Here is a 10,225-nt window from a genome sequence, read left to right on the forward strand (position 1 = left end):
AGCAAAATTAAAGGTCAGAGGGTAAACTGAGAAATGAGATATTCTTTAAGGGGATAAAATGTGATTAACCCTAAAAGTTATTGACCTCAATGTTGATACCCCTAAAGTGTAACAAATACATCCTTAGATCTCACATATAAAAATGGGATAATATAGAAACCTCTCTTGAGGTTTCTCTGAATATCACTTAACACCCCTAAAATTTAAGAATAACACTTAACTCCCTTACTTTTGTTATTTGTGTAACAAAATTTTTAAAAATCCTAAACTACCCTTTTGCTCATTTTACTAAATAAAAATACTCCTAAACTGCTTTGTTTACTTCAAAAAAAAAAAAAGAACAACCTTAAAAACAATTTCTTGTAGTACTATCACTGTTGGACTTGGATTTTATCTCACCAACCGTTGTTTTGTTGGGTTTGGATTTGGTAGGATAAAAGCCAAACCCAACAATCACATCACAAAACTATAGTTCATAAAAATACACATTTGAAAAACAAAAAAGATGTTTGTTAAGAAATACACTAGCACTTAAAAAAAAAGCACTAACACCAATTCAACTCTATATGTTCAAAACCGATTTCTTATGAACTTTATTTTTTTTCCAACCTCTTCTCAACCAGTGGTATGAACCTTTAACTTGTACTAAATCATTATAAAAATGTATTCAAGATAAACAAAGAAATCATACCTCACTCTATCATAATCATAAAAAGAAAAAGGTAAACAAAATTTAATTTACTATATTTACAAATAAAAAATTGCATAATCATCCAAAAAAATAAGTAAGAGAAAATGTTAAAGAAAGGAGAAAGAGAAGAAAGTGAATTTTGTTTCTTTTTCCTTTAATTATTTTGAGATTTATTTACTTGATATGTGAATTATGTATCCAGTGAGGGTTAATATAATCATTTTGTAATTATAAGGAGAGGTAAGTGATTTTTTAAAATTTCAGGAGTGCTAAGTGGTACTAGGAAAAACCTTAGGACATTTGTGATATCTTTATAGCATATAAGAAGACGTTTTGTGGGTTACTGTTCATTGCCTTTCATATGCTCTTCCGGGGGCACTTTTGTCGTTCAACCTCTTGCTTATTCTTTTTCTTGCAGCTAGTACAACTGATTGCTGCATTTGTTTCGAAAATATGTCTTTTCTGCCCTTATTACTAGCCTTACCCGAAGGTTAGTAGAATGTGCAAGGTCGTAATATTTGGTTGGGGAGTGTTTTTAACATTTGATAGATGTGATGGGAGGGTTTGATAGAACAGCTCCTTATTACTTTTCTAGCCCTCTAGATTCTGATTATATGGATGTGTTTCCATCTAATTATGCCTTTTTATGTAATTTAGCTTTTTTAACTTCTTACCTATTCTTGGAGACCCTTTTTCCTCTGAATTCTGTTGGCCATTACTGTTCATTGCATTTCATCCCCTCTTCTCTAGGGCATTTTTGTCATTCCAGCCTCTTGCTTGTTCTTTTTTTGGAGCTGGTACAACTGGTTACTGCTTTTATTTGGAGAATATGTCTTTCTATGCTTATTACACAACGTTTTTTTGTTATGGGATAATTTCACAAACCTCCCCTGAGGTTTCTGACACTTGCACTAAGACCCTTCCAGGTTTTAAAAATTTCACCTAGCTCCCCAGGCAGAGTATTGGGGTCCATTGCTGACATGCAGAGCATTGAAATGACCAATTTGTCCTTAGAGTTTGGTTTAGAGTTTGGCAGAAATATTAATTAAGAGAAGCATGCTTTGGGACTGCACATGCTTTCTGTGTTTCCATCTTTTGTTCCCCTCAAAGTCCGCCGGCAGTTTAGTGAGCTTTTCAATACCATAGAGGAAAATTTTAGTGAGCCTCTCCATCCTGAGTGATAAGAGTTTATTTTACGTATTTTTAAGTGCATTTTATTAGTTAATTTTGAGTTGATTATCTAGTTTTATAAATAAAATAAAGAGGTTTTTGGTAAAATTATATATTTTTGGTAAAAGTGGATAATATTGCATTTTTAGTGATTTTAATGATAAAAACTTCATTTTTATGCAGGAATGATGATTCAATCACCAAAGGATGTCAAATGAGATGAAAAATAGAAAGTTGGTGATGAATTCAAGTGGTAACAAGAAGAATGAAGTGAAAAACGTTCAAGTGAGGAAATGCAAGACAAATCAGTTTTGACACTCTTCAGTATTTTGATCATATCTGGAGCTACACTTATCGGATTAAGGTGATCTTTATACCATTTTAAAGCTAAGAAAGATACCTACAATTCGTATGAAGACATCGAAATCCAATTCTGCCCATTTCATGGACAAAAAGTCGGAATACAGAAGCTGCACTCTGTGGTCGAAACTGGAAACAGAGGTTTGACCAGGTGAGAGTATTTCGACCATATCTCAGGCTGCACAACTCCGATTTGGATGATTTTTATAGCATTGGAAAGCTAACTCAAAGAGCTACAACTTTGGTGTTTTGCACAAAAGCCAATTCGGCCTTTATGATAGAGAAAATCGCAGATGAAGTAAGGCCAAAGTGAATACGCGAGTACACAAAACGTGACTTGTAACCGCGTTTTGTGTAGGCGCGTTTTCTGGCCGTAATTCTGCAATTTGCTCAGTCAATTCTCTTATGTTCAAACTACTTTCCAGCTACAATCTGCAAGAGAATTCGGTGCACATGCCTCAGAAGACAAAAGGGCAATAAAGATGGCTTATTTTCAAGTCAAAAATATTGGTTTTTGACTATGCTAACAAAGTGCAGATTTGGGAATCAAAGGTTAGAATTTGACTTGGAAAAATAGAGCCTTTGAGTAGTTTTTAGGCTAAGACATTGAGAGAGGTCTGGGAGAGCCATACGTAGCTTAGTTTCTTACAGAAAAACATATTCTCTCTAGCTAGGTACTTGCAAAGGGACAATTGAGGTTTCATCTTGTAATCATCTAAATTCAAGACAAGGAGATTTTTGGAAGGCTTCACCATATCTTGGCTAAGACTTTCTTTACTCTTTTTGTATTTGTAAATTCATGATGATTTGCATTAATGAAATTATGAGTGTTTCATCATTCATGAGTAGCTAATTTCCTTTATCTAGGGAGTAGATGAAGCTTATGGCCAAGTGATATGAAGTGATTGTGATTTATACTTGTTATATCTTGTATTAACTTATCTACTTGTGTATGCTTGATTACTTGTTGTTGTTTGATCACCAATAACAGGTTTATAGTTGTTTTTATTCATTAAGAAATGGTAAAAATAATGGAATGACACAAGTAGAACTTGAGTTGTATATTCATGAGAATAGAAATACATTCAAGTGGATGAAATCTGCATTTCATGTGTGAATAAGAACAGATTTAGTATTTACCAAGAGATTAGGAAAAACTAATCTGTTTTAACCCATTATTATCATGAGAATGTGATTTTGGTATTTCTGGAAATGAATCCTTGGTTAAACAAGAGCAATAACAAGTGTTGAATTAATTCATTTTAGATCTTTTGAGTCATAAGTGGAATCTACATCCCTAGATCTTAATATTTAGTGAATTCTATTTCTTTTGTGAAATTGCATTTATCTAGTTAAGAATTTTTGTAGTTGAATTAAATTCTGAATTTTTCTGCTCAAATTTATTGTGAGTCTAAATAATAGAGTAAATTAGTGTCTAATAATTGTTTTAATAGCTCCTCGTGGGATCGACCCGATACACATCTTGTACTACAATTGCGACCTGTATACTTGCAGTCCAACGGGTGTAAAATCGGAATTAAACTTGCATTGATATATAAAAATCCCGTCAAGTTTTTGGCGCCGCTGCCGGGGAGCGGCAATATTAGAGCCTAATCATCTTTATTAATTTAGATAGCTTAATTTTTTAGATTATATTTAATCTTATATTGTAATCAGTTTTTTTTTTTTTTTTTTTTTTTTTTTTTACCATTGAAGTTGCATAATATCCCTTATTTCTGTTTGTAGTGTATGCACCGGGAGTCTCGAGAAGTAGCACCTTTCGATCCAGAAATTGAGAGGACACTACGTAGACAAAGGAGGCACACACAACAGCAAGAGGAACAAGAGATTTGGCAACCGATAGAGGAAATTTTGATAGAACTACCATTTGAAGAAGAAATGGCTGAAAATGAAGCAAATAGGCGAGTTCTACGAGATTTTGCTCTACCGGGAACACAAGGATCTCAAACAAGTATAGTAAGGCCTACGGTAAATGCTAACAATTTTGAGATTAAACCATCACTTATCCAAATGGTTCAACAATCTCAATTTGGAGGTAATGCAGTAGAAGATCCTAATACACACTTAGCTACATTCTTGAAAATTTGTGATACAATTAAAATGAATGGAGTTAGTGATGATGCTATAAGGCTAAGATTGTTCCCATTTTCATTGAGAGATAAGGCCAAACTTTGGCTACACTCTCATGCTCCTAATACTTTCACCGGATGAGATGATTTATCAAGAGCATTCTTAAATAAGTATTTTCCACCAGGTAAGACTGTTAAGCTAAGAATGGATATCACTAGTTTTAGCCAAATGGAAGGTGAATCATTATATGAGGCATGGGAAAGGTTTAGAGATTTGCTTCGGAAATGTCCACATCATGGACTGCCGGAGTGGTTAATCATACAAACCTTTTATAATGGTTTATCTTTCTCCACTAAAACTATTATTGATGCAGCCGCAGGTGGAGCTTTAATGGGTAAATCACCCCAAGAAGCTCAGAATTTGATAGAAGAAATGGCCGCAAATAACTACCAATGGGCCAATGAAAGAGGTAATACAAGACGTCACGCAGGTATGATAGAAATGGACACCCTCAATATGCTGAGTGCTCAAATGAATAATGTGATGAAGTTGCTAAATAGACAAGGTGGAGTTGGTCCAAGTTCATCTAATGCACATGCAGCATGTTGTTCTATATGTGGAGGTGAACATGATATTAATGAGTGTGTTGATTCTGAGCAGGTACAATTTGTCAATAATTACAACCGAAATGCTCCAAATAATCCCTACTCGAATACTTACAATCCGGGGTGGAGAAATCATCCAAACTTTGGATGGAAAGATCAAGGCAATCAACAAAGGCCAACCAATCCGCCGGGATTTCAACCAAGGCAACCACAGGCTGAAACTAAACCAAGTTGGGAGATCGCGGTGGAAAAACTTGCTAAGGTGACTTCGGATAGATTCGAACGAGTTGAGGGGCGGTTGGACCAATTAGCTGGGATGTACAGAAACTTGGAGGTTCAAATTGGTCAAATTGCCAATGTGATCAACAATAGAAACCCTGGTGAATTACCAAGTAAAACCGAAGTGAATCCGAGAGAGCATGTCAATGCAATCATTCTTAGAAGCGGTAAAACGGTTGAGGGATTCGATTTTGAAAATTCAGGTTGTGAAAAAGACAAGAAGCAAGCAATTGAAGGGGAGTAAGAAAGTCAAAATGATCATGTTATCATTGATATTGATGCATTTCATCCCAAATTAAATTCTAATGTGATACCTTTTCCTCACAGGTTGAAGAAAGATGGACAGGATCGGGAGTTTGAAAAGTTCTTCAAAATGTTTAAACAATTGCACATTAACATTCCTTTCATTGATGCTATAACACAGATTCCCTCTTATGCACGTTTCTTGAAAGACATCATGTCAAAGAAGAGGAAAATTGTAGATAATGAGATGATAGCATTAACGGAAGAGTGTAGTGCATTGATTAAGAATAAACTCCCTCCTAAATTGAAAGATCCGGGAAGTTTTTCTATTCCTTGCACTATTGGTCAATTGCATTTTTCTAATGCTTTATGTGATTTAGGTGCAAGTGTGTCACTTATGCCGTTATCGGTTGCCCGGAGATTGGGACTTCAAGAGCTAAAAGCTACCAATATTACATTGCAATTGGCGGATCGGTCAATCACACGTCTCATGGGTATTTTGGAAAATGTGCTCATAAAGGTAAGACAATCTATAATACCTGTGGATTTCGTTGTCTTAGATATTGAAGAAGATGTGAGAATGCCAATTATTCTAGGACGACCGTTTTTAGCCACTGCACGAACTATAATTGATGTAGAAAAAGGTAAGCTTATATTACGGGTTAATGGTGAGGAATTGGAATTCAATTTGGATAATAAAGAAGGGAATATAGAGCCTACTGCTCTTGTTTCTAATATGCCATATGATGAAAAGGTTAACCAAGAAAGGACCGAAGAAGTTAAATTTATAAATGTCCTTGGTACTAACTTTCATGGTGTAGGAACAAAGGAGGAGAAGATAAGGATGGAAGTTGGCTTAATAAATTCGCCATTCCATGAAGAAAGTGGTGAAAAGTTGAGCCAATTCAGAAAAGACAAGCAAAATCCACTCCAAGGTGAAGTTGAGCCTCTCTATGACAAGTCTAATATTCCTCCTTGGCATTTGAGGAAATTGGACTATGAAGATCAATGCATGGTTCACCACATGGTGGATTGGCTCGGGAGTTTCGACCCATGGGGAGAAAATCGCTCCCTAATGCTCTAAAGAGATTCAACTTTTTCAGTCGAGCCAACGACTATAAACAAAAGCGCTAATTGGGAGGCAACCCAATGTTTATGTTATTTGTGTTAATTTTTTGTGATTTTTAGACTTAAATAAGTGTTTTAGTTAATTTGTTGTTTTTGTATTATAGGGTGGACAATTGGAAGCAAGAATGACCATTTGAGGTAAAAAATGCGAACTTTGATCAATCCACTCAACCCCTTCATTTGCGTTAAAGGTGTATTTGATCCGTCGAAAAGGGGTAAAATGCATGTTTTTTATCATTTTACATGTGCGCACATTGATAAGATTTGCAAACAAATGATCCATGATGCATTTTGAGTGATTGGGGTACCTTTTGTAATTTTTCAAAAGTTGAAATTCTGCTAAAAATCGAAGCAGAAAACGCGTTTTCCAAGAAAACGCGACTAAAAGTCGCATTTCTCAGAATCGCGTTTTCAATTCTGCGCCTGCAGAACACAAAACGCGCCTTTAAAACGCGACTTGAAGTCGCGTTTTTGAGGAAGTCGCGTTTTCTCGCCTGAGCAAAAAATGAAAATGCGACACAGTAAAACGCGACTTCAAGTCGCGTTTTAATGCTTAACCGCGTTTTCAATTCTGCAATATTTGTGCAGAAAACGCGACTTCAGAAACGCGCGTTGAAGGCGCGTTTTCAGTCGCGTTTTCAGTTCACTTTTTTGCTTCAAAAACGCGATTTCCAGAACATTTCTTCACTTCTGCAATTTTTCCAGCCGCGTTTTTCCATCTTTCCTCTGCCCAACTCACAGAATTCCATTTATACTCCATAATCTTGCTAGATATCATCACACCAACACCATTTGAGATTCATACACCCTTTTTAACCGATTAAAATCAAAGAAAAACACCTAAAATCAGGTTTTTGAGGGATTGAAGGTTAGGGTTCTTAAACTCTAATTTCTTCAATTGGAGGTCAATTGGAGGTTGTTTCATAGGGCTTTTGACATTTTTAGCATCACCAAACATCCTTCTACGTGATTGAGGTACTATGCCAAGGGGAAGAAGAGCGGTACTTTCATCCTCTAGTAGTGAGGAGAGGGAGGTTAATGAGGAGATGGAGGTGACTGAGGAGGAGAATTCACCTTCTCCTCCACCAGTTAACCGACAGCCTGGTGAGGGCACCTCCCGTGGAGCGGAAAAATCGGTATTTGACAGTGCTAGGTTCAACACTCGCAGGAATCAGGAGTGGCATGAGGCGCGTGCTAATTTGGAGTTTTTGTTTGAGATGCACGTCAGTCCACCAGTTGAGATGATGTACAACATCTCAGAGGCTTTTGCTCAGCTAGGATGGGCTCCGATTCTCACCTTACCAAACCATTACTACCCCGACTTGGTGCGCGAGTTTTACGCTAACATTGAGAGTAAGGCGCGTCATAGTGGAGAAATAGTTGAGTCCTGGGTACGTGGAAGACGAATCGTCTTGTCACGACAAGATTTGGCCGCTATTTTGGGGTGTATGGATGACGGCCGTCCAGTAGATTTGAAGAAGGAGTTTGTTCCCCCGAATAGGAGGTGGGATCCCTCGCTGGCCATGGCCAAGTTTGGTCTTGAGTACCAACCTTTTCGCTCTACAAGGAAGGAGACCATTTTGGCGAATGTCTTCGAACCTCGTCATCGGCTTATCATTTACATGATGGCTCACAATGTCATCCCAAAGAAGACGGGGCACACGAAGGTTCGCAAGAGCGATATTTACTTCCTTGATTACATGTTCCATAACCGAACTTCCCCGTATGCTCGAATTTCATTGACGAACATCATCATCAGCCACATTAGGTCTATGGCGAGGCGTAAGACAACTTCCTTCAAACTTTCATTTCCTCGTCTACTGACTTTAATCTTCCCCCGTTTTGAGGTTCGCTTGGAAGGCATGAGGCGGGAGAATGTTCCTCCACAAGCTGAAATGACTCTTACTACTCTTCGTCGGCTTGGTATTGGCACGGGGAACATTCCACGCCCTGTTCAGGAGCGGAGACAGAAGGCTAGACATGGTCGCGATGAAGCTGGACCATCTACTGCAGCACCACCTCCTCCTCCGCCACAAACCAATTGGCAGCGGCTTTTCGGCCGCTTGGATGACATCGACCATCATTTAGCCCGACTAGATACTCGCCTGGACCGCATTGAACATCATCTAGGCTTACATCCACCTCCCGTCGATAATGATGAAGATGACAATGAAGAGGATGATTGAGGCTGCCCTTTGGCTGGCTTTTCTTTTGTTTGCTTGTTTGTGTGTTATTTTTATCTTTTGTTTGAAAAATGTTAACTTACATTCCTTATTTTGAATATTGGAACTTGTGGCAGTAACTAGTAGGTCGTTGAATGTAGATGATTGAGCGGTCGATGGCTCAGGATTCAAGGCTTCACTGGACCGCAGCCATATCACTTGGGGAGTCACTTGTTCCTTTCTTTTGTTTCTTTTCTTTTCTTTCCCTACACATTGAGGACAATGTGTATTCTAAGTGTGGGGGAAGAAATGTGTGGTACTTGTGATTTTAGTTGTGTTCGATATAATTCTTGTGCTTAAATTGTGTTTCTTGTGGTTGCTGGCAGGGAGTTTTAGTCCACTTTTAAGGGGAGACTCTGTCAAAATTTTTCCAAAACCTTATACACATATATGTTATTAACTATAATAAATAAATAAAATTTTGTCACTTATCCTTTTGAAATAAATATATGTGGTTTTGATACTTCTTTTCTCATGAAATTTGGAAATGATTTTTATGTGATTATAATTTTTACATCTATAGGAAAGTATATCTAGTAAAGTGGAAAAAATTATGCCTACATTTTGTATATTTGATGAAAATTCTTCTTTTTGTCTAATTTTATAAGATAAGAAATTAATATGGTTAATAAGTGTCATACTCTTCTCATGATTACTCTTAGAGGGAATTTTATTATATATATATATTGAAAAAAAAAGAAAAAAAAAAGAAAAGAAAAAAAAGGGTTATTCTACTCCAATGATTCTCATACCGAGTAACCGGGGGTTGGCATCTACAAATGTCGACATTCGCGTAAAAAGGTACTTGAATTAAGAGTATGCAAAGCAACTTGAGTATGTGAAATGTTGAGTAACCGGGGATCTGCATCTAAAAATGTTGATCTTCGCGTCAAAAGGCATTTTTCACAACTTAAGTAATATTTAACCCTTAAAATATATTAAAAAATAATAATAATAATAAATAAATAAAAAGTAAATTAAATCCCTCTTTAAGAAAAATAAGAAGTTGATCATGAGATTAGTTAGCATTTTTATTGACTATAGGAGTTGCTTGCTTGCAAAATTGGATAAAAATAAGAAGTTGAGTTGAATTGGTAAAATTATGGTATACTTGGCTCTTCTTTGCTTGATATTATGAGTACTTGAACTTAATGGAAAGATCACATAAGGGTTATTTACCTTGATTCAAGGAAATGGAGTTGAAATACTACATATGTGTATTTTCAATTTTTGGATCATTGTTGGTTTTATATTTCATATTGCTTGAGGACAAGCAATGATTCAAGTGTGGGGGTATTTGATAAGAGTTTATTTTACGTATTTTTAAGTGCATTTTATTAGTTAATTTTGAGTTGATTATCTAGTTTTATAAATAAAATAAAGAGGTTTTTGGTAAAATTATATATTTTTGGTAAAAGTGGATAATATTGCATTTT

General features: G+C 36.3%; 1 non-coding gene across 1 annotated transcript; it reads right to left on the reverse strand.

The window, feature by feature from the left end:
- Positions 1-4,507: 4,507 nt before the first annotated feature.
- Positions 4,508-4,614, reverse strand: LOC113694413 (small nucleolar RNA R71). The gene has a single exon (XR_003449364.1). It is a non-coding gene; the product is annotated as a small nucleolar RNA R71 (small nucleolar RNA).
- Positions 4,615-10,225: the final 5,611 nt, after the last annotated feature.

The sequence above is a fragment of the Coffea arabica genome, chromosome 6c, assembly GCF_036785885.1.
Source record: "Coffea arabica cultivar ET-39 chromosome 6c, Coffea Arabica ET-39 HiFi, whole genome shotgun sequence".
Lineage (NCBI taxonomy): Eukaryota > Viridiplantae > Streptophyta > Magnoliopsida > Gentianales > Rubiaceae > Coffea > Coffea arabica.